This window comes from Muntiacus reevesi, chromosome 2 (assembly GCF_963930625.1).
Source record: "Muntiacus reevesi chromosome 2, mMunRee1.1, whole genome shotgun sequence".
Classification (NCBI taxonomy): Eukaryota; Metazoa; Chordata; class Mammalia; order Artiodactyla; family Cervidae; genus Muntiacus; species Muntiacus reevesi.
Genome location: NC_089250.1, coordinates 165,099,301 through 165,124,131, shown reverse-complemented (window position 1 = coordinate 165,124,131; position 24,831 = coordinate 165,099,301). Strand labels below are relative to the sequence as shown.

At 48.3% G+C, this 24,831-nt stretch overlaps 1 protein-coding gene across 5 annotated transcripts in view; it reads left to right on the top strand.

The window, feature by feature from the left end:
- Window positions 1-24,831, top strand: part of CHST15 (carbohydrate sulfotransferase 15) — an 82,154-nt gene that overhangs the window by 16,368 nt on the left and 40,955 nt on the right. The window lies entirely within an intron of this gene.

The window sequence follows — 24,831 nt, the reverse complement described above, 5'->3', positions numbered from 1 at the left end:
ATAATTGATTTTGCATCCTCCGTAAAGGCAGGTTAAAATTAAGCTTGTTGGTAAATGGTGTTTAAACCTCACTGTCTGGGGACGAGTGGTAAAAACTAACAGAGCAGGGCACTTGTGAAAGGGCTTGATTTTTTTTTTTTCAGATTGTGGAATGAGTTCATCCCTCAACTACGGTAAAGATTTTCCCATTTAAAGGGGCTGGAAGCGTGTAAGCTTCCGATCATAAATTTCATAGGAGGGGACTCCACTTGAGTGCCTGTGAGATGGCTAGACTATGGGATGGCTGTGTAATCACATTAGCTTGATAAATTAAAGGTCCCCGTATTTTTTAAATCATCAGGCCGAGCTGCATTAGAGAAGATATTGTGATGAATCAGGGCTATGATAAATGGGCTCGTGGAAACTCCTGGTATAGAATGGAAGGTACTAAGTCTGCAGTGATCCTGGAAAGGTCCCTGCTGAAACCAACGATGGGATTAAACCCTGGGCATCTTGCCATTTTCTAAGTTTCCATTTGTATTGATGTTTATTACTTTGGACTTCCCTGGTGGTTCAGCTGGTAAAGAATTCACCTGCAATGTAGGAGACCTGGGTTTGATCCCTGGGTTGGGAAGATCCCCTGGAGATGGGAATGCAAACCCACTCCAATATTCTTGCCTGGAGAATTCCATGGACAGAGGAACCTGGCAGATTACAGTCCGCGGGGTTGCAAAGAGTCTTGGCTGTTACGTGTACCAGGAATCAGAGAAGCTGTTTAGATGTGATTTCTTTCTCTGTTGCAATACTGTTTCATTAAGTCCAGAACTGGCACTATAATTTGTAGACCTTAGTACAGCATAAAAATGCAAGCCCCTAAAGGATCTGCCTGCAATGCAGGAGACTTAGGTTCAATCCCTGGGTCAGGAAGATCCCCTGGACAAGGGAATGGCTACCCACTCCAGTATTCTTGCCTGGAGAATTCCATGGACAGTGGAGCCTAGCAGGCTATAAATCCGTGAGGTCACAAAGAGTCGGACACGGCTGAGCAACTAAAACTTTATGAAAAAATTATTAAGAACTTCAAACTGGGCTTCCCTTGTGGCTCAGCTGGTAAAGAATCTGCCTGCAATGCGGGATACCTGGGTTAAAGCCCTGGGTTGGGAAGATCCCCTGGAGAAAGGAAAGGCTACCCACTCCAGTGTTCTGGCCTGGAGAATTCCATGGACTATACAGTCCATGGGGTCTCAAAGAGTTGGACACGACTGAGCGACTTTCATTTTCTCAAACCGGGGAGAGCAGGGCATTAGCCAAGTGCCCCTGTGGGCACCAGGCCCCGCGTGACTGCACAGGTTGTGGCCCATGGAGCTGGCGTGAGACAGCTTGTGTCATGCCCACCCTAGACCACCTTGACCTACAGCAGCTTGTGTGAACAGTAGATTGTGAGCACCATGAGGGCCGGGCTGCGGCTGTATCACCTTGGTTTGCTCTGCAAGCTCTGGCGGGGTCCCTGACCCCTGTTCATGCTGAGGAGAGACTTGCTGAGCTGAATCGGGACACAGAGGGATTGTCCTCGTCTGCTAGTGGGATTTCACGTGACTTTCTCAGATTCTGTGCATCAGAAATCTGGAAAAATCCACCTTTGGACTTTACAGAGTGGATGGCATGAGGACCAAAACTCCCACTGTCTGCAGCTCAACTTGGAGAAGAATGCAAAGCACCTAGAGCATCTCACAATGGTTTATGTGTGTTTCATTTGCAGCCCCGGGGCCTCCGTCCTTAGAGAACCAGCCCCATCCCTCTGGACTTTCATCTCTGGGTGTCCCCGGCTTGGGCTCTGCCCTGCCAGCTGAGTGGAAGACCCCTGGAGAGAGTCCAGGATTCCAAGGCCACCATAGGTCAGCCTCGTCATTTCCCAGCCCTGGAGCGAAGCCGTGGAGATGGGAGGGGGTGGACGGCGCATCTGGGCAGGGAAGCGGGCCCCAGCAGCCGAAGCATCTCTCCTGGGAGCCAGTGGCTGCAGGGCTTGGAAAAGCCCACTTCTTCTTTGTGTAAAGTCTTTGTTCTCTCCAGTGTGTTGAGCTGGGGCTTGTACGGGCTCAGTGGGTGCCTGTTTCCTTTTAGAAGCCAGTGAGAAGCGGAAGGTAGCATCCCCGGGCTGGCTGCCAAAGGGAGGGGAGGTTCCAGCGAAGGAGAGCTGGGACTTGCCGGGTTTACATTGGAACCGGAGATCTTGAATGAGGATTAAAGTTATTTTAAATTGGGGGAGGAGGCTGGGGGTTGCTCAGCTCAGAATCCCTAAGGACAGCTCTTCAGAGCCGAGTCTCGGGTCGGGGTGGGCAGGGGTGAGCGGCAGGGAGCTACTGTGGATTCCCCCCTCTTTTGTTCTCAGTTTGTGCAGAGGTCACCGGGGTGTGAGCTCACAGGGAGCCAAGACGTGCTCGCCTTTCATTGTCACAAGCCGCTGAGTCTGAATGGGGCTGCGAGGCTCCAAGAAAGAAACCGTCTTTTATACCCGTCCTGGCTGCGGAGAAAGAGCTGTCAGCAATCGGAGTGGTTCTGGAGGCCACTTCTACCCTTGCTGAGCCCAAGATGGTCTGTGGTACCTGGGTGTCCGGAATCACATCCTCCCATTCAAGGTTATGCTCAGCCAGGACTTAACTCACTCAGGAAATGACACGTTATCGCACCTTGGTCTGCAAACAAAAGCTGGTTTTATTTATTTTCCCCGTAAAGACATCCACAGGCATTGTTTTCACTTTGAAAAGAAAAATAACAGGAAGAAGAGCCCACAATATTTTTATTAGCTGGTGTGGGAAATTTAGATAACTTAAATAATAATGTTGGGTTTGAAACTATTGGGGGAAAAAGTCTTGAGGCATAAACCAGTAAAAAGAGAGAGAGAAAGAGAAACACAAAAAGATGAACGTGTAAAACCTCACAAATACCTCTTACCTCTGCAAAACCTCACAAATACTGAAATGGCGGGGATCTCTTCCTCTTCTGTGGAGTCCACCCACTGTGTCCATGCCTCGCCCAGCCACACTGCATGGGACCTGCTGACGAATGAATGAATCAGGGTCCAGATCCCTGTTATAGGCTGCGAGTTGGCTTTCTTGGATGATGACCTCAAATGGAAGGAAACTGTAAAGATTGTGGTCAGTGCTCAACATAAGTCAGTCCCCCCTCCAGCCCTGAGAGGTAGATGACCTGATCCTTGTTTATAGAGAAGCTGATAAATCTCAGAGAGGTTTGGGCAACTTGCCCAGGGTCAACCAGCTGGCGGTGGCTGGGCTGAGATTTGGTTCTAGGACTTGCCCCACGGCTGCACGCCACTCTTTCTAAAGAAGATGTCAGGGACAGGAAGAAATGACACTGATGGACAGCCGGGTATTGGAAATGCCTCGGTGTCCCCATTCTGAGCCTTAACCCACAGATGGACAGAGATAAGGAAATGGACAGCTGGCTACCGGGGAGCTGGTTGTGGCTAAGACATGCCTGGTTCCTGCCTGCGTGGAGCGTGGTTTCTAGTGGGTGGACGAGATACCAACCCTCAGTTGAGTGACATATTTCAACAGTGATGAGTGTCCGAGGAGAGACGAAGGGTGGGGGTGTTGTGTGCACATGCCTGTTGGTACGCCGAGCCAGTGTGGCCAAGGGTCCAGGGAGGTGTCAGAGAGTTCCGGGGAGTGATGGAGGAAGCTGGGAGAAGAGTAGGGAACAAGAAGCTCTGAGCCCAGAGAGGAGGGAGGGACGGCCTAGCAGGCCTCCTGGACGGGCAGAGTCTGTGATGTTGGGACAGTGACAGGGGTGGTCATGGTGACCTCGAGTGACGTGCCAGGACCTGGGGTCTCTGTCTTTAAGGCTCAGAATGTGGTGGACTTCTTGGCCCCTGGGCACCAGATGGGATTCCATAGTGACCAACTTTCCCCAGGATCAAAGAGCGTGTTCCCTTCTCACTTTAAAACTCATGGGTGTCCCTGGTGGCTCAGACAGTAAAGGATCTGCCTGCAGTGTCGGAGACCTGGGTTCAGTCCCCAGGTCGGAGAGATCTTCTTGGAGAAGAGAATGGCCACCCACTCCAGTGTTCTTGCCTGGAGAATTCCATGGACAGTGGAGCCTGGTGGACTACAGTCCGTGGGGCTGCAAAGAGTCGGACACGATTGAGTGACTAACAGACACTTAGACCTCATGGCTGCCTGGCCTTCAAGTGGCTGCCAGGCTGAGGTGGCCCCGTGACTCGGCCCAAGAGGACTGGGGCTTGCAGCCTCCTTGCCGAGTCCACCCCGAGAAGAATCCTTTTAAGACCCTGGAAACCCTTCAAATCTGGGAACTTGAGGTCCTTAGCCTCTGGACCGAGACATGGGTCGTAAAGTCAGCCCTGAGAGGTTATGAGCAGAGGTGGCTTTGGTTTGGTGCCTCTACAAGGAAGTGGGCATCTCTCTGAGAACATTGTCCTCCAGGGTCAAAGCGAGAGAGCGGAATTGTATGGGCGCATTCATGCCCGAGTCAAATTTCTGTGTGCCCTCTGCTTCTCTCTCAGTTCCTTATGGGACAGAAACCTACCACCACCCATTCTTTCTTCTTTTTATGAACTTTTCCCTCCCCTGGAGGGTAGCAGACCTAACTGGACAGCATCTGCAAAGGTTCACAGCTTGATGGACTTGCATAAACAGAACTCACCTGTGCAACCGGCACCTCGGTTGAGTGTGGAAACTGCACCCCAGAATCTCCCGGTTCCATTCTGCTCACTGACCACCCCCAACCAGCCACGTCAGGCATGATCACCATCCTCACCTCCACCACCTCTGCCTGTTCTTTGTACTTAATATAAATGGAACTATGCGGAATGTTCTCTTTTGTGTCTAGTTTCTTGCGCTCAGTACTGCATTTGTGAGAGTCTTCCCTGGTGTTGCAGTGTTAGTTTGGCCTTACAGCTGGGGCTCTGAGCATCCTAATTCTAGTACATGGCCTTGATCCGCGTGAGGATGCGTTTCTGCTGGGCATGGACCTACGAGTAGAATCACTGGCCTTTGGGAAACAATGTGCTCAGTATTCGTACGTGTGGCTAGTCTTCCAAGCTTTTATCTCCAGTACAGTTCGCACCAGCAGCATATGAGTCTCCTGAAAGATGAAATAAGAGCCTGGAACAAACATACCGTGAGACTGATGCCCCTTCGGTCCTCTCCCCACAAAAGACCCTGGGGGATAACTGCTGACTGTCCTGCAGGTTTGCATTGAATGAATAAACTGGGAATGAGCAGAGAGAGTCCCTGTGACACCCCAGAGAGATGTCCCTCCCTCCTGGGATTCTGCACCCCCTGGTCACGTTTCACTGGGAGCCAGTCTTTGTGCCTGACCTTGGGAATGGGAAAGAGCCCAGCAATTAGTCACTGCCCTTTGGGGTGTCTTCCCTGAAGCAGAGCCTCCGGGCTGATCCTTGAGATGGAAGTAGCTGGCCTGGGCTTCCTTCGTCCTGGAGCAGGGACAAGAAAGGAGAGCTGCCACCACTTAGATTTTATTTGCAAATGGGTTCAGTCCTAGAACCAACCAGTTCTACCCACTCTCTCCTTTTGTGTAGCCTGACCAGCCAGACTTTCCCCCACTGTATTCAAGGCAGAGAAGGAACTTTCTCTTCCCCCAAGGCTGATGTTCAGGGCGACAGGGGATCTAAAGCAGTGAGAAGAGGCAGCTGGCATTTCCCAGGCGTCCCTGTGTTGACACCATGGGCATATTGTTGTCCATGATATGGACAGGAAAGAAGGAGAAAGGATTCTAGAAGTCCTTGAATGCAGAGTCCTACAGGGCCAGCCCAGGCTGAGCACCAAGATGTGAGTGCTGCCCTTGTACCATCAAATTCCTAACTCACAGCAGCGGCCGTGGCTGCATAAGGGAGGCTTGAAAGGAAGGAATATCTGTGGCCATGGCTTGAGGCTTGAGAGTGAACAGGAGAGAGTGCCTACCTGCCTCGCCCTGCCCGCAGTAGCTTCTGCAGATCTAGGACTGGGGTGAAAGCTGTTTTGTCTTGTGCCCTATGGAGACTTACATCAATTTTGGGAAACAGTGATTTCCCAGTGCCTTTTGTTGGGAGGCCAGGTAGGGAGAGGAATGAAGGAAGTAAGAAACTTCGGAGGTCCCTGGTGAGGCAGGGAGGCGCTGGTAGGCTGGGGAGGGGCTCAGCTGGTCTCTGTGCTCAGGTATCCCCTGGCAGGAGCTCCTGAGGGGACACTGGTGTAACTGGTGGTCTTCTCTGCCTCGCCTGTTCAGTGTCGATCACTCAGATTTCTACAACCTGAAACCATACACTCATGAGTCCTGCGGTCTTGCTGGTCCCTGGGGAAACACCCGGCTCCCCCGCCCTCTGAACCCAGGCCACAGCCCTGTGCTCGGCTTGTCAGGGTTTCCCCTTCTGTCGCTGGGTGTGGTGGAGGCACCCTTCAGCCCCCCAGAGCCACTGGGCTCCCCCACCCAACCCCGCAGGACCAACCCTCGTGACTCCTGCAGGGTCACACCCTTCACACCCACAGATGGAGTCTGAAAACTGCAAGGGTGAACCTGAACTTCACAAGACTCTTGCATCTCCTGGCTGTCTGTATGGTCGGTGTGGCCTTGACTGGTGCTAGAGCTAAACTTGCAGAATTCAGATGAACCCGATTCTCCCTGTTTGGGAGTGTTATGGGATGTGGGAAAGCAAGCTAAGTGTTGATTTGGGAGTTTGCACCTTTGCCTGGGGGAGCCCAAATTTCAGATCACTGACTCTGAGGGGGGACCTGTAGGGCTCTATACTGAGCTGAATGTCTGTGCAGCGACATGGGACATTTCGGCCCTGAGAGGCAGAGTCCCCACCCTGACTGGTCGTTTCCCACTCATGTCTGCCTGTGGCTTAGCCCAGAGAGGGATGTGCTCAGACCTGTGCAGACACTTTCTTCCCAGCTTGCATTTCTCCTTGCTCTGCCATCTCTGTGGACTTGGGGCCCCAAGTACCATCAGATCTAAGACTGAAAATTAAAAAAATGATCCTGTTTTTTTTATTGTGCGAATTTATGTTTCTTATTACAATGGAATGCTCTGCAGTTATTTGCAAGATAAGGTCTTTTTAAAAGAATAATTGTTTCCTCTGCCTTTCTGATTTTTTTGGTAAGAGTAGGGCTATCAAGACAGGTGATATGAAAGCCGAATTTTTAATAAGAGCGCAGTGATTCTTTTTCAACCAGCTTAGAAGACATTAAAATAAATGTAGGTGCTTTGATCTTCTCTTTCTGTATTAGAATGAAGGATCAGTTGTAGCAACAGACAGCGAAGTAATTCGTTTCTGATGCATTTCAGCGAGCTGACTTTCTAGAAGAGGCCAGAATGAAACATGGAACAGTATGACACAGACCAGAGACATACCCCTATGTTTACTAAACACAAGTCCTAAGAGCAAGTGGTAACAGGAGTAATAGTAATGATGACGATAAATATAATAAAGGTAGTGACCAACCAGTCAAGCACGTGGGGATACCAGGCTTCTTGCTCAGAGTGTTCCATGGCTCATCTCAGTCCTTTGTGCAATTCTGTTAGACTAGACGTTATCATCATCACCCTCTCATTTCAGCTGGGGAACTGGAGTGGGCTTGGGGTCAGGCTGTGGGGCCAGGACAAGGACCCTGGCCACCTGGTTGCCCCCTGTGCTCATAGCCACCACCCTGCTCCCCAGGAGCTGCTCATAAGTGGTGACTAGTCTCCATCACTGTTGGCTCTGCCTCTGACCCCCCAGAGGAGGTGAGAACTGGAGGCAGCTATTCCTGGAATGAGCCATATGCTCATTTTTTGCTTCAGTTATTTCAGTAATTGAGGCAAAGATTCTGGGAGTTTGGACATTAAGTATCTGGATAATTGCCTCAGTACATCATTTTCATTTTACATGTTTAGACCCGACCTTTAATGAAATTTGAAAACCCAGCTCTACCTGGAGAAACAGTATTACTTTCTAACTTTGTTTGCCCAAAGTAGCTGATGGCTTTGGCTTCCAGTTATCAGCTTCACTGCCAACATATAACCTCCTCCAGAGGCCCTGTTTGTCAGACTTGAAAATCGACCTTGATTTGGGGGCAGATTCCCTGACTTTTCCTTTCCTGGGAAATGAAGAGTTTGAAAAGATGGTCCCTCGGGTGCCTGGGCTTGGTTCCTTGGCTCTGTTCTGGTGACTTCTGTCCCTACCTGGATCATGGGCGGGTCTCAGGAGGGGGTGGAAGTCTGCCTTTTCCTTCATCCCTCCTCAAGGCCCAGCACTGATGACTGAACAGATGGGTCAGGACCAGTGTGAAAGTGCCCGTGGTTTCCCTGAATGATCTGAGTGCAAAATATCCAAAGAAGATAAATATCTTAAGAGCTTCCTGCTACCTTTGAACATTTTTTTCCCCTAATTTCTTCTTTGAGATCCCAAAAAGAATTTTAAAGAGACTTCAGATAGGCTTCTTGCAAGAGTCCTGGCATTTTATTGTAGTAAGTGGCGGGTGCTGTTGTCATGTGACTAGAGGTCAGGGTCTGCATGCCGGGTGATGTTTGGAGAAGCCCAGCCAGTGACTCTGGGGCGTGCAAACAGCTCCTCTGAATCCCACTGCAAAGCCTCTTTGGGTCAGATCTCAGCAGGAGTGGGGGTGACCGGGGCAAGAGGAAGAGGTCAAGGCTCTGGGAGGCGCCCACACAATCCTGCCGTTACCCCAAGGCCCTGCCTGGTCTCAGCAAGCTGTGAGGGGGGCCAGGAGGGGGCCTCGGTGCTGACCCCACCCCTCTGGGAGCGAGGTGACTGGCAGAGGAGGTAGAAGGACCTCCTCCCCAAGCTGAAACGCCTCCACCTCTTTTTTTTCCATTGTAAAGTGAACGCTGTTGGCCGTTCGTAGGGAAAAGCTTCTTTGGGGTTTGTTCACAATCATTCGTTTCCGCTCAAGGCTTTTACAACTGCAGAAAAGGGTGTGAAAACCTCAGAAACGCTGAGTTAACTAACCAAAGACAGCCCAGCAAGGCTGTGAACTGTGTTTTGTCATCCGAAAGTGAAAATAATCCCAGGGTATGAACATTCAGGAAAAAAAAATAAGTCAACCCATATTGCTTTGTGACAACGTCAGCTTTTCTTGTGGACAGTTTCATAGGAGGAGGGGTGGGTGAGGCTGGAGAAAGGCAGAAGCCGTGACAGACCGGTGGAGGGGTCATTAAAGAGGCTCCAGGCTCCCCCCGGTCCCAACCTGCTGGCACAGATGGTCGACACTTAGACCCATCCAGCCCTGGCACCCTGGAATGCCATGAAGAATTACTTTAACCTAAAAATCTGGTTTCTCCCGCCCATAAAAACCAGTAAATCCTTCAAACTAATTGAATGAAGGAGCTCATTTAATTACATAGTAATTGGTATTTTGTCTCTTTTAAGTATAGAAGAGGGGAAAGTGGCTGAGGAGAACACATTCCCCCCTCCAAAAAAAAAAAAAAAAAAAGAAGAAGAAAGAAAAAGAGAAAGACAGAAGGGAGAAGGCTAATTTCAGTTGACTCTGAATACTTGATGTTTTTGAAACATTTCCAGATTTCCTTTACAGGAAAGGAATGAAAGGGATCCAACAGGAGGAAGAATTTTCTTTTTTTCCCCTTTTGTCCTGAACTCAGTCCTGGGGTTTTGTGGCTTGTACAGAGAAACTGGGTAGGCTGAGTGCATTTAGAAAAATTGGCCTGAAGGAGTTGTAAGAACTGAAAATGAGTGAAAAACAAAACAAAATGGAAGAAACAAAACTTCCGGCCACAGATAAGAATCATGTAATTTGCTAAGACATATCATTTTGGTGTTTTCTTGAGGAAAGCTAATTTGGACGAGCGGGGAGCTACAATGGAGGTTAGGGGAGTAAGACAGAGCCTCGGCCTCTGGAGACCCTTGTTTCTGCTCCCGCAGAACCGGGGATGGGTGGGTGACCCTCTGGGTGCCCAAGCCTGGGGCCAGCCCATGGACAGCCCCACCCTTGAAACCAGTGTCAGCTGCAGGCCAGAGAGATGCCAAGAAATGGCTTTGCAGTGCCATAGGAACTAATCCTAGAGAAGCAGATTCCGAAAACTTGCAAAATTTAAAATCCTATGTTAAACATGAGCTCTCTCCCCTTCCCATTGTTGGGAATTCTCTGTTTGTGACTGTACTCTATTTTTGTATATGATGCCTGCTTCCTGCCTGCCTTTCCAATTTCCTTCTTTAGGAATTATTTTAAAAGGGAACAGAAGAGACCCTCTTACCTTCATGGAGCTTACAGTCCAGTGGTCAAGGCAAATGCCAGCCCAACAAGCATATAGAGGTTGACTTGGTCTAGGGACTGGGTTGGGGGAGCTTGACTGATATTGGAAGGGGTAGCAGGAGTTTATGGGTCAATGTAGAAGGAGATGGTAGCCGTCCAGGGAGGCTGGGGGAGGCAGATGGAGACAGAATCAGAGGTGGCACCTGCCTGCCGAGTCCTGCCCTTTCCTTGACTGTGAATGTCCCCATTCACAGTGTGGCTGCTGACCAGGACTCGGAGGTTAGGGGGCCTGCCCAAGGTCACCTAGTCAGGGGGTTGTTTCACGGTCTGTGGTATAAGAGTCATCGAGTCAGGCATGCTCCTGGTTTGTTCACCATGTGTCCCCAGGGACACCAAGTTCAGTGCTTGTTTGATGCTCCAAGGCCTCTGCTGCGCCTTGCATGAGTGGACAAATCATCACATAGGGCCTCGGATTGTGTCGGGAGAAGTTGTTACTGACTTTGAACTGACTCAATGTCTGAATATCTATGTGCTTTGACCAAATAGTTTTCTGAACCAACCTAGAGCAGTTCTTGATAGAAAGTCAGCTACAAGGATTTTTTTTTGTCAACTTTTTAAAAGTTTGAGACTTTTTTCAGTTCAGGAAGAAGTCTGCTGTCTGCAAACAAGTCCCAGTCTTCATCATGATGCCTGAACACTTTCCAGATCTTTATGGAAAAATTCCACTCTTCCATGGTTAATTCCAAGATGTTATGTGTTTACTTGTTTACATAGAACTGAATTCCCAGGGCAGCTCTTGCTGCCCAGCTGTCTGCGTTTATACCCTGTATCACTTCCTCTGCTATCCCCTCTCTGCTTTGTGTGCATGCTCAGTTGCTGAGTTGTACCCAACTCTCTGCGACCCCATGGACTGTAGCTCACCAGGCTCCTCTGTCTGTGGGATTCTCCAGGCAAGAATACTGGAGTGGGTTGCCCCTGCTCCAGGGGATCTTCCTGCATTAGGGAATCAAACCCATGTCTCCTGCATTGGCACTGAGCCACCAGAGAAGCTCCCCTCTCTGCTTTAACTTGTTGTAAAAGGAGACTAGTCCTCTCCATCGGCAGGGTGGGCATGGAGGATTCCACTGAAACAGCATCTTAGCAAGCTGTTCTTGGAGAACATGTCTTTGTTATGATGTTTATTGAAGGACCACCTCTCTGGCTTCCGAGAATCAAAACTTGGGAAAGATTTTTTTCGAAAGAAATCATACCCCACCAAACACTTTCAGAATGTCTCTACTTAATGGAGAAGAGAAAAGAATTCCTTTTTGATAGGCTGATCTGTGTTTAGTGTCTGGGGTGATATGTCTATAAATAAATACTTACTTGACCTATTTATCTTACAGAGGTTGGGAATCTAGATTTCAGATTTGAGTGAGGTTATTAGAAACTGGGTCTCTTTTCTAAAAGTGTCAAGGATGTTAGAAGGAGAGTTTGAGACTACCATTTAAAATTATGTATTTATTGAATACTAAGGAGTTTTGTTTTGCGATTATTTTAACTGGTACAACTAGTTAAAAAAAAGTTACCACTTTTTTTAAGGTTATATTCCATTTATAGTTATAAAATATTGGCTTAAACTACCACATTTAAAATTAGTTTCTTCTCTGGGTCTCTCCTTCCATCCAAAATCTGGTCTTGGCTCCACGTGTCCTGGTGGGACCAGCGTCACTGCTGCCGTGTCGGGGCAGGAGAGGGCCTGTTTCAATCAGTTTTGTTCAGATGTTGCTGACACGCAGCCTTTGCAACTTTTCTGCTTCCTGTCTTGCATCCAGGCCTGGCTGGGTCTTTGTACCCCAGGAGAGAGTCCATTCTGCTCAACTGAGATCCTGTCTGCGGAGGTGGGAGGGAGAGAAGGAGACATGGGCGAGGCAGTGGGGATCTAGTTGCTGTTTGCGAAGGACTTGGAGCTGGTGGCCGCATGGAGGCGTTGTGCATGAGTTGTCTTGATCCTCACTGTTTTCTGGTGGGTGCGTAGCGCCACGGTCTCCCTTCAATAGGTGAGCAAACCGAGGCACGGAAATGTAAAGCGGTCTGCCCCACGGCACACGGGGCTTCACAGGTGGCGCTGGTGGTAAAGAACCTGCCTGCCAATGCAGGAAAGGTAAGACATGTGGGTTCGGTCCCTGGGTTGGGACGATCCCCTGGAGAAGGAAATGGCAACCCACTCCAGTATTCTTGCCTGGAGAACCCCATGGACAGAAGAGCCTGGCGGGCTACAGTCCCTGTGTGACTCTGTGTGACTCTATATGGGGTCACAGAGTCGGACACAACTGAAGTGACTTAGCATGCCCAGGGTACATAGTAACCTGATGGGTACGCGTGCGCGTGTGTGAGTGTTCACACACTTCATCTTTAGTCCCGGCCACCATGCTTCGCCTTCCATGGGGCGATGTGCCTGTTCCCACGCCCTGCAGCTGTGTGAAGCAGGATCGGGGTCAAAGGAGTCAGCGGCTGACTCAGTCAGCACGCAGTCAGTCACAAGACATCATCCTCGGGGGTCTCACCGCCCTCTCTGCTTGTGGCCCCTTGGCACTCTTCTGGACTGTGCCTGTGGATGCCCGCTCTAGGGGGTTCTGCGGTCGGTCAGGGATTTCCATGCCTGTGCCAGAGAGGGCAAGGGACATGTCCCCCCAGGCTCACTCCCAGGCATGTCATTCTTGCTTAAATGCCAACTGGATTTGTTTTTTGTTTTTCTTTTCTTTTTTTATTTAAAGCAGTTGAGCATTATACTATTTCTGTTGGAGAGAGAAGATGAAAAGTGAGGGGATAAAGTGGAGCTTGACTGTAACTCCCCACTTGGCACTTTGCATAAACGCCTTCCGGGCCATGACACCCTGCCTTGTACAGCCCTGCAGTCTCTTTGCTGTTGCCCCTGATCTGGGGGGAGAGACAAGAGTGACCCATTTTCAACAGATGAGGAAACTGAGGCTCAGAGATGGGCTTTCATGTCCCGGGGTCCTTGGCTCAGCCCATTTTCTATTTGCCACTCCTGTTTCCTCAACGTTTATTGTCATTGTCTTTTCATCATTCCCATTTTGTGGTCGTAAAAGTAATACTCCACGTGAGTAAAATTGGAAGCATGGTGATTGGAAGCCGTAATGTACATGTGGGTCCTGCCCCCATGCCCCCTGTGAGAGGAGCAGTTTGGGCTTCAGCTCATGTTTAAATCCAGCTCTACCGCTTACTTGCTGTGTGATTTGGGACAAGCCACTTCACTGCCCAGAGCCTCGGTTTTCTTACCTGTGAAATGGAGTGATTGCTTGTATTGTTATCATCGTTTCAAAGTCAGGGTGCATGAGAAGCAGCATAATGCCTGCCATGGAATAGGTGTTCAGCTCCTGTTAGTCCTCCTCCCAGGCCCTGTATCAGGGCTTCTCAAGCACCTCTAGGGGACCCTGAAGGCAGTAGATAATAAATTCTCACTGGAGTGCCAGGGGCTGCCCCCAGGCAGCTTGCAGACAGCAAGACAAGCTGCAACTCTGCAGATTTTGTATCACTTAGCGATGTATCTGAGTATGACTTAATTTATAAGCAATGTTTTCATTGTTTAAACATGTAAAACCCAGAAGCTTCTGGTTGTGGCTTCCTGCAGCTCCTGGCATACCTTAGCACACTCCTGGGAGGTTGGCCCACATTTCCATGGCCCTGGAGTCTACACATCCCACCTGGGAGCAGTGCAGGAGTTGCTGTCCTTGCCTCTTGCCAACCCTAGTAAGGGCTCGACCTGTCTTCAAGCAGACAGTGGATGTTCTGGAGAAATCCCGTTTCACCCTCATCTTGTTCCAGAACCCTCCAGAGGACATTGCATTTTAGTCTATTGCTCACTCTTTCCATCCAAAAGAAATAAATTCCCAAGAACTGTTGCCAGGCAGTTCTTCTTGTTCAAGGGTTAACCAGATTCTTATTCGCTTATCTTTGGAAATAAAATGATGTTTAAAACTATTCAGATCGGCAAGGACATCTGGTGGGGAGTACGCAGCTGTTCCGCATTCAGTGGTTGCCACCTCTAATGTATTCATTGCAGGGCCCACCATGCATCTGCAGGGTCATTATTCGCCGTTGGTTTTGAATATGTGAGCTCTGTCTAGGCAAAACCTCTCTCCCCCGCCCTTCCTGAAGGACATCTGAGTTGGGCATCTCCTGACACTTGGCAGTCTTTTTACTCTTCCTGAAACTGCGTCAAAGCAGGTGAGAGGGTTCCAGACACCCAAGTGAGGGGGGACAGAGCCTCCCTGCTCCTTGGGACCTGAATACCTAGTCTCTGCATTATACTCGAGGCCACTTCTCTTTTTCATTCCTTTTCCTCTTTGTGGTAAGGAAAAATTGATGGAAGCTAGAGTCTACCTCTCATCTTTGTGGTTTAGGTGCTCAAGAGCCAAAAAGATCCCCTTGCTGAAAATGTGCACTTCCCCCCTCCGCACCCACCCCCAGTAGTTAAGGTTTGTTGTTACAGATGTTTGAATCCTTGAAAGCATGCAAAAACATACCTCAGTTATCAGGTACCTGCGTTCCTGAGATCACTGGACTCTGACGATGCATCATACTTTGAGAGGAGACTGAGGGTCTAAGGGTGCTGGGGTTTGCTTACAGTCACGTGGCTGGTTGAGAGGGGTCCCGGGTCTTTGGATCCCTAAGCCCTCTCTCTGCTGTTCTCTAAGTCATGTGGAGGGGGGAGTGTACAGCATTAAATTCGTCTATAAAATGGGACAACTGCATGAGTTTTCCTCTTAGATTATCACGACGTATAAACAGGATTATCCATATAAATCCCAGCCTGCTGTCTGGACACCAGAAAACCTTCACTAGATGTTAGCTCGTGTCACTAAGAGGCAAGAGCCTTGCTCTGGATTTCTGCCAAGAGCTTGCTCCTTCACTCATTCATTTAAAAATTCTTTTGAAAATGCCTGCTCTTGTGCCAGGCATGGTTGATATACAAGGAACTCTAGGACCTAAGCTGATTTGATTTCAGGGTTGAGCATCACCGACCCTACCTGTGTGGAGCTGACAGTACAATGGTTCATACAGTCACTGGACCCTAGCCACCCCTCTTTGCCTGGGAACCAGGGTGGCTGGTGGGCTGGGTGAAAACTGACCTTGCCCCTCCTTGAGCCTCGAGTTCTGGGCAGCTTTCCCCTAGCTTTACCCCCTTACATGATGGTGTGGTGCAGAGAGAGGCCATAGGCTTTGCGGCCAACACACCTGTGGTTGAATTGTGGTCCTGCCAGTGGCTGGACATGGGGCTCCAGGGATGTTTTTAACCCTGCTGTGCCCCAGTTTCCTGTATATAATTTGGGGTCACAGAGCAGACCTCAGAGGGTTGCCATCAAGAAGGGAACTTGCAGGCTTCCCTGGTGACTCAGTGGTAAAGAATGTGCCTGCCAATGCAGGAGATGTGGGCTCAACCCCTGATCTGGGAAGATCCTACATGCCTTGGGGCAGCTAAGCCTGTGCACTGCATGGCCTGAGCTCCAGAACCTGGGAGCCGCAGCTATGGAGCCGGAGCACTGCAACTAGAGAGTACCCGCCACTCACCACGACTAGAGAAAGGCCCATGCAGCAAGAAAGACCCGGCACAGTCAAAAATAAACAAATAAAATTTAAAAAAAAAGAAAGGACCTTGGTGGCAGGGGTTGGACCAACGTTTGTTACCTTCTCTTTCCATCATCCCTGAAGCCACTTGAAACCCTAAATTAGGCCCATGTTTTGAAGCATGCATCTCAGTCTGCACAAAGAATGGTATTTCATTTCTAATGTCAAGTGTCTTCAAACAGAGCCCACATGGCTTCCTTGACATGCTGTGAGTTGTAGGATTGTCCTTGCTTTCTCGCCAAGAACCGTGGAGGTGGGTGGGTCCCACAGCACCCTGGTAAGCTTGTCTCCAGTAGGTCCTGCCCTCATAGAAAACCGTCACCATAGATGTGCAGCCTTGAGTGGAAAATCAAGTACCTAAATCTAACACTGATTCGGATTACTCCTGGAAATAATAAAATGAGCATTTAGAAATAGTTTCTCCCCAAGTTTGGTTTCAGAACAAGAAAATCGTGGGTTGTGCCACAAAGACCTTTAGCATCTTGAGCCTGTTGAGAGTCTCAGGCAATGGCGCAGTGTGAACATCTCACAGCCTCTTGTCCACCCTGCCCCTGGCCGTTCTGTGCTTTGCAGAGAGAAGGGGCCATCTGGCCAGTGTCGTCTGTGTGTCTGGCTGTTGCACGGAGGAGCCGGAGCAGGTTACCTTCTGGGAGAGTGGGCGGTCCCTGAGGATGTTAGAAAGATCTCGTTTGATCTCCTGCCTTCAGCTGTTGGAGATCCCATGGGTCAGCAAGGCAGCCCTGTTGTCAGGGTGCTTTTTCAGTCTCCTGAACTAATGCTGGTTCTCCTGGCTCTGCAGACACTCAGGGGCTGGTGGGCTTTGCAGCTGCCCTCGAAAGGGGATCTGTCATTCTGAGTGTGGGAGTTTTTCTGAACCTCTGTTCTGGGGTTCGTTGGGATGTTCCAGAGGGCTGGACTGGCCGTTTTTCATACTTGTAGCTTCAACAAACAGTGCCCTGCACACCGTGGCTGCTTGATAAACACGTGCCGCCCAGTGGGAACTACTCTTAAGGAGAGAACACTTCCTGTGTTTGGGAATTAATTGCCCAGCTTTTTTGCCTAGCGTAAGGCAAGTATCGCACCAGCTTTTCAGTCCTCGCTGCAAAATGGTTGACTTCTTAAGTGGTCCGAAGACATAATAGATGATTATGATATGAATATAATGATAACGGGCTTTTACTAAGGAGGAGTTCATTGTAAATCATCCATTCAGGAGTGTCAGAGCTGAAAGAGGTAGTCCTGACTCTATATTTTCCTTTCAAGATACAGGTTCAGAGATGCAGGGACTTGTCCAAGGTTATTGGCCAGATGTCAGGTCTGGATGGCGACCAGTTGGGAAATCTCAGCTCAGGGGCCACACCTGTGGCTCGCGGCCTTGTTGGAGGCAGATGCTCACTGCGAGGGGTCTCATCTTTCCCCAGGGCGAACCTCCAGTCATCCCAGGCTCTCCAGGGCTCCTCACCCTGGTTATGGCAACATCTGAATGATCCCAGTCGGCTCTGCTTTTTAATATCCTGTTTCAGCTATAAAACTTGGCTGTTATTCTGTGATCTGTATGCCTGCCTCTAGCTGCCACCTGCCTCTTCTCACTCATTACTTCATATTAGTTGCAGACGGGAAAATTGGACACCTGTACCTAGAACTATATATACACGGAAAGCAAGTAACCCGGAATGAGGAAGGCCTACGGGCCTCTCCTGTGATAACTCAAAGAATACGGATCATTTATTGAGGCTTTCTGTGTGCCAGTTGCTCGGCTAAGCATTTTATATAGATTATCTCATTTCCTCTTCACATCCATGCTGGGTGGAGAGAGTTTTATTCCCGTTTTACAGATGAGGAAATAAAGTCACAGGACAGTGAAGTTAGTTACCCGAGGTCATTAAGCTGGCTCAGACTTGAGTCAGATTGACACGCAAGTCTGCCTCACTCCAAAGCCTGCGAGGCTTTGTTCTGACGACCCAGAAAATATTTTTGTTCCATCCCAACTTTCTACCAAGTTGTGCATCATTTGGTTCCCTGGGCTAGATGCAGAGGAGGAGCAGCTGTGTATTTGTGGAGATCTGATCTCAGAGAAAATGTCTCTTTCGTATAGGTAAATTTTATGTAATGAAACAATAGTTTAGAATGTATTTTCTATACTGTAAAGCATGTGCAGTGGTCATTATTAACAAATAAAATTTTGATGATGAGCTTAATACAGAGTCAAGTATTTAAAAATAACTTTTAAAAAACTGCCTGTGTTGCATGTGACATACATTTTGATTGAGCCAGGGAGATTCTGCAGGTCAGTCTGAGAATCCTGTCTCAAACAAAACACAGATGAGGTGTCTCGGTCAACGGGAAAGGTGAAATCTGGCAAGGAAACCAGAAGAACAGGATACAGGAAGGGCTTGCTCAAGGAGAGGAAGCAAGGAAGAAGTTATAGTGACTGTAAAATAGGCAAGGGGGAAGTTTCTTCATCAGGGAGTGGGGAGAATGGGGTCAGTCGATTGATAACCAAAACATAGTAGCTATGGTTGTCGTAAATACACATTTTGCCAGAAAATAACCTGGTATGTGACATTTGGGTAGTTTTGTCTTGATTTGGGACCAACTGACATCTGGGTTTTCAGCATTATTTTGGCATATCTACTTTTGGTGTTAGCCAAAGAATTCTTCAGGGCAAAACACTGATTCAGTTGATTCACTGGGTCTTCTTTGAATGAATTCAGTTCGGTTCAGTTCAGTCACTCAGTTGTGTCCGACTCTTTGCAACCCCATGAACCGTAGCACGCCAGGCCTCCCTGTCCATCATCAACTCCCGGAGTTTACCCAAACTCATGTCCATTGAGTCGGTGATGAATTACTTTGCCCTGAATTGCTCACTTAGATAAACATACTTTTTGAAACTCTTCAAAGCAGAATCAGCTTAACTTAGTAAAGTCTATTTTTGTAACCTGTAGAGGGGTGTATTGGATAGCTTTTATCACGTAGCAAGACACCCTCAAACTCAGTGACTTAAAGCAGCAGCCACTTATTTCTCATGTGTCTACAGACACTGGCTGGGGGTCAGCAGGGTCTTGGCCACTCCAGGTGGGACTCAGCCAGGTGGCTCTGGTCCACGAGTCTCTTGTCCTCCTCTTGGCCAAGCTGCCATGTTCTTCCCCCAGCGCCCGTAAAGGTAGAGAGGGCAGGTGGACACATTCGACTCGTCTGAGGCCTGGGCTCGGGACTGGCCTGCTGTCTCTGCGGCCGCATTCTGTTGGCCAAAGTAGTTTCCAAACCCAAGTCAAAGGGTGGAGAAAGGTATTCCACTAATTTGATTAGAGGAACTGCAGAGTCATTTATGTGGCAAAGGGGGTGAACAGAGAGAGGAATAATAAGCTGGAACCAAAGGGCAAACTGCCATAAACAGAAATAAACTGCTACTTACCAAATACTTCCTGTGGGCCAGGACTGTGTGTGTATAATAATAGCTAAGATTTATTTGGCACTTACTGTGGGTCAGACATTCTTCTACACGCTGGACACAAGTGGGTTCTATGAGTGTTACGAGATAGACCCTAAGATTATCTCCAATTTGCACCCAAGGAAACAGGAGGGGAGAGGTTTAGTGGCTTACTCAAGGTCAAAGTAGGGGAACCCTGCTCCAGCACCCAGTCTTCAGTGCTATATGTGATCTGTTACTGTCAAGGACTGTTGAGAATCCAGAGGCCCAGGCCACTTAAGGGACTTGTCCGAGGTCACCAGGTGGACACAGCTAAAGCCTGCTGGCTCACATGACTGCTGACTGTATTCTTCCCACTGTGCTATTGACTGACGATGTGAATTGAGGAACGCAGCTTTATTCTATTTGCTGATTGTGATGTGGTCAAAGGCATGAGATCCAGGTATGAGACTGAGACAGATCTGTTATTCGTACAGAATTCTCCACTCTCGTTAGCCTTCTTCTCAGTCCCAGTCACAGACTTAGGATAGCCTTGAGCTAAATGTGAAAAATATTCCTTTTGCCACTTGTTGATTAATATTCCTTGGGAAAAAAAAATGTATTTTCATATACATAGCCCGAAGAGAAATGTCAGCAGTTAGACAAAGTAATCAGAAGAAGGCTTTGTGTTTTAGTAAAGGTTAATTAAGACCCATCAATTTTTTTTCTTTAAAACCTTGAAGTAAAAGAATGTAATTAGCTATTTTTTTCCCCTCTCTGTTCCCAGAGGTCAGATGTAAATGTTCTACCTAAATGAAACCATTTATTTAAATTCATCCTGATTTCTTTGGAAGTTTTGTATATCTTTCTTCTGCTATATCAGCTTATAGCTACAATTATTTAATAAGGTTTTCCTAGGGTGAAATTGGATGCCCTTTATCTATCTTAACGCTGAGGGGGCATTCAATTACTTAATCCAAAGCACTATATCTGGGTCTCTCAATTACAATTTTGTTATAAATGGCTTGCTAATGATGCTCGGGGTGCATAGGTTAATAGGGGCCATCTTAGCCAAGGCTGGGTAATTGAACGCTCTTTATTCTGGGACCGGTTATCTGATCTCTTACAGTGGTACTGGGTTCCCACGATTCCAGCCTGCATCCACAGGGCACAGCGTTGAGCCTTGGCTGGAGGGCAGTCTCACTGAAATGCATGCCTGCGGACCACGGTTTAATACCCAACAGGAGAGCCAGGAGTCCTGGCTGATCGGAGTCCACTGGCACCAAAGCGGGGACATTCCAGACAGGTGAAGTGCAAGGGATATCCATTGCTTATTTCTTAAGAAAGAATAACCTGAGGGTTAGGTTTCAGAATGACTGTTCTTGGTGTATAGAAAATCTCAACCCAGGAGAAAAACAGCAATCCATTTTCCTTTCAGTCTAGCTGCATGAATTTGATTTTTCTTCACTGAGTTGTGTTAGTTCTCAGCTACATGTATTTTAAAGATCCCTTTGAAAGAATCCAGAGTGTGCCTCTCTGTGTGTGTGTGGACCGATCTCAGCTTTCTGGGCCTTCCAGAATCTGGTCCCTGCCTTTTCTCCCATCTGTTTCCTACCCTCTTCCTGCCCCATAACCCAGAGATCTGCTCTCCTGATGGCTTTGCTCTCCAACTTCCCTTTTTTGCGGGGTCTTTACTTCCCTGGTCCCTACGTGACTGGCTTCCTTCTCATCAGTCAGATAAACCCTCCTGAATTAAGTCTTCCCTGGTCATCCTCTCTACTCTACCTCTCCTTCCTCTAAGGCGGCAGTTCTTCCCAGGGATGAAGGCCAGGGATGCTGCTCAACATCCCACAGTGCACAGAATAGGCCCCCACAGCAAAGCATCGTCCGGCCCTGGTGCGGCATGGGGAGCCCCTGTTCTAAGGGTGTCATGGTTTTCTCTTTTTGTGTTTTCTTCCAACATCTGAGATGATGTTATTCATTTGTGGCTTTTTAAATTGTCTGTTGTCCTGCGATTCCCCTAACTCCGGGTAGAATATAAGTTCCAGGTGGGGCAAAGGTCTCCCTATTATGGTCACTCCTCTACCAGTCCCATCCACTTGGATGAGGGTGGTCTGGAAACCTCAAAGCTCCAGGCCCTGTTCATAGCAATGCACTCACTAGTCATATGGTTATTGTTTTTAATCAAGTATTTTACATACTATATGCTGGTCAGATGTTTCAATAAAACATGTAAATATAACATACATTTTTTTCTCAAAGAGAGCCCCCTGGAGGGATTTTCCACACCAGCAAAATCTCAAACTCTCCAGACACCAGCTGGGTGTCCTACAATTCAGTTGCATTCTTCTAATAACTCCCGGGAATTAGCACGGCTTTCATGGGTTAAGAGCTCAATCCTCTGAGACTGGAGCTTCCCTGGTGGCTCAGTGGTAAAGAATCTGCTTGCACTGTGGGAGACTTGAGTTCGATGCCTGGATCGGGAAGATTCCCTGGGGAAGGAAATGGCAAGCCACTCCAGTATTTTTGCCTGGGAAATCCCATGGACAGAGGAGCCTGGCGGGTTACAGTTCGTGGAGTCGCAAGAATCAGATGCAACTTAGTGACTAAACCACCACCACCTCTGAAACGGCTCCCACTTCGGGCCTGGATCATAAGTCTTGGGTCCCCAGGCTACCCACACTTCTGTTCTAATTGGCTGCAGGGTCAGAGGTTCCTACAGTCCTTCCTCAAGTTCCTTAACTTGAATGATGCGCGGTACTCAGAAAAGCAGCCTCCTTACTCTTACGGGTTCATTACAAAGGAGACAGTACAAGAACAGCCAAATGGAGGAGATGCACAGAGTGAGCCTGGGGGAGGGTCATGGACCTTCCAGGTCCTCTCTGCACACACCACCCTCCCAGCACCTCCGCGGGCTCTCCCACCAGAATGCTCTAGGAATCCTGTCATTTAGAGGAAGTTTTGGAGGGCCTGCAGCTCATGGGGTCGCAAAGAGTCAGACACAACTTAGAGACTAGACAACAATAACATTATCTATGCACGAGTGAGTAAATCATTGGCCACTGGGGATTAACTCAGTCACCAGCCCCTTCCCTTTCCTTGGAGGTTGGAGAGGCAGGGCTGAGAGTTCCAAGCTTCCAAGTTTTTCCTGCTACCAGTCCCATCCTGAAGCTGTCTGGGTCCCTTCTCCCCCGTCAAGAGTCGCCTCACTAGCATAAACTGAGGTGTGGTTGAAAGGGGCTTGTTATGAATGACAGAAGGTATTGTCCCTGTCACCCCTCTCACCCAGGATGTTCCAAGGGTTTTAGAAGCTCTGTGTCAGGCAGGAACTGAGGACAAAGACCAGATATTTCTTTGGTATGACATCACATCCCCATCACATCCTGGTTTCAGGCCCCCAAACCTGGTCATGCCAGCTTCCCCGATGGCTCAGATGGCAAAGAATCTGTCTGTAATGCAGGAGATCTGCGTTCGATCCCTGAATCTGGAAGATCCCCTGAAGAAAGAAATGGCAACCCACTCCATATCCTTGCCTGGAGAATCCCATGGACAGAGGAGCCTGGCGGGCTAGTCCATGGGGTCGTGAGGAGCCGAACATACCTGGGCGACTGACAGTTTCAAACCTGGACGTGCATCTCGGGCAGTGCCCAGTGCAGAGTCCTCCTTCGGGAGGGATCTGGAGAATTAAAGAGGGAAGGGATGAAGGAGTGGATTATAGGAGATAACATTGGAGCTGAGTGTTTAGGCTCTGCAGGCCTCTGGAATTGTCTCCCGTTTCCTGCTCCCATTTTATGAAGTGAGACGTGGAGTGGGAGGTCTGGCTGGAGGGTGTAGCCTGCCCAGGGGACAAATCCTCTGGCCTGCTGTGTCCCAGGCCTCTGTTGAAACTGTCAGCTTCTCTGACTACTCAGGTCTATTTATTTACTGTGCTTGTCTTAGAAAACCTTTGTTCTTGTTGAGGAATGTTTTGCCCATTTTGGTGGGTCCAGATTTTGTACATTTTTGTCTTGGAGCTTCAAAGACCATGTTTTGGAAAAGGTCTAATTAGGCCTCCTGCAGCCAGAGACAGAAGGGTGCGAACTGGCTCCCCCCGCGATGCTGGCTGGAATCTCACTTTAACCCTGCTTGACCTTGTCTTCGCCATGTGAAAAATGTTTTCTTGGCTTAGTGATGGGGTTTCTGAGTAGGAGAGCTTGCCCTTTTGTTTCTTTGGTTTGGGAGAATTGTTTGTGCCAAGTGATGGTTCAGGGCTGGTTGAGCAAATTGGAGGCAGAGGTCTGAGCCTTGAGGTTTCCGCCGAGTCCCTCCAAAAACTCTCAGGGATAAGGGGGTGATGGAGCCTGAGATGTTGGCCTGGTTCCGGGCTGTTTGCTCCCACGGCCCCCTCTCCTCTGTGCTTCTCAGAACTGCTCTGACCCCTATCTCAGCCTTTACTCACTAGCATTCCTCAAACTGCTTCCTTGAGACATTAGATAGAATTCCATGGTCAATTATGTTTTGAAAATGTTGTCTATTATAGTCCTCTCTTATGGATTCACAGTGAAAAGGTGAAGTCTGCTCTAAAGAAGTCTGTGTCATTTGGGCCATCCTACCTTTCCTCTAGGTAATTTAAGCCCTGAAGACCTATCGACCATGCAGAACATTTTGTGGAAGACATTTTAGGAATACCACATGGCTATTTCATGGTCATCATGTTTTGATAAAACATGGGCCTTTCTGTCCAAGGGAAGGGGATGTTGCTGCTGGTGAGTTGATTGCTTGGCCTCTCCGCCAAAACGAGGGGGGCTTTATGCAGAGTTAATTAACACCACCTTCCCTGGGGACAGTAAGGATCGTTGGAGGGGTGTGTGTGTGCGCAGAGACAGAAGTGAGTCTGCCACCTTTAGCTGATTCTCAGGTGCTAAGGAAAGATACTGTGATGGGATTGCCCATCTTTGATTCCGCTTCAGATGTTCTTGGCATTCACTGACAATGAAAAAACATAATAGTAATAGTCACTGATGATGCTATCATTATTCATGTTATCTCTCTTTTATGGGATCCTAAACATGTGTAGGCATTCTGCAAACTCTCCACATGCATTAGCTGATTTAGTACTGGATACACACTTGAAAGGGAGATACTTTCATCCTAATTTTACTGGTGAGGGAATCAGAGCTCAGAAAGGTTATGCAGCTGACTTGAGGTCACAAGGCTGGCTCATTAGCAATGTTCTACCACTGCTAGAAACCATATAGGTCTCCTTTTTTGCTGTTTTTACAACGTCTACAAAGAAGTGTCACTTGGGCAACAATACATTTTATAACTGCAGACTTCTATTAATGGATTTTTAAGAATCATGTTTTCCCAAGGATGATGAAAGTGAAAAATTGTTTCATGATCTGAAGTGTTCTGTTACTCAGGGGAGTACTGCATGTTGCATTTAATTGCTTAATAAGTTAAAGTCAAATTTTTTTTTAATATGATACATTCTACTGAAGGAGAGAATCATTTCAGTGTTTCTAAATTTTCATTAACTTTTGCATCCTACACTGATAATAAATGTTAGCTCTAGGTTAAAAGACT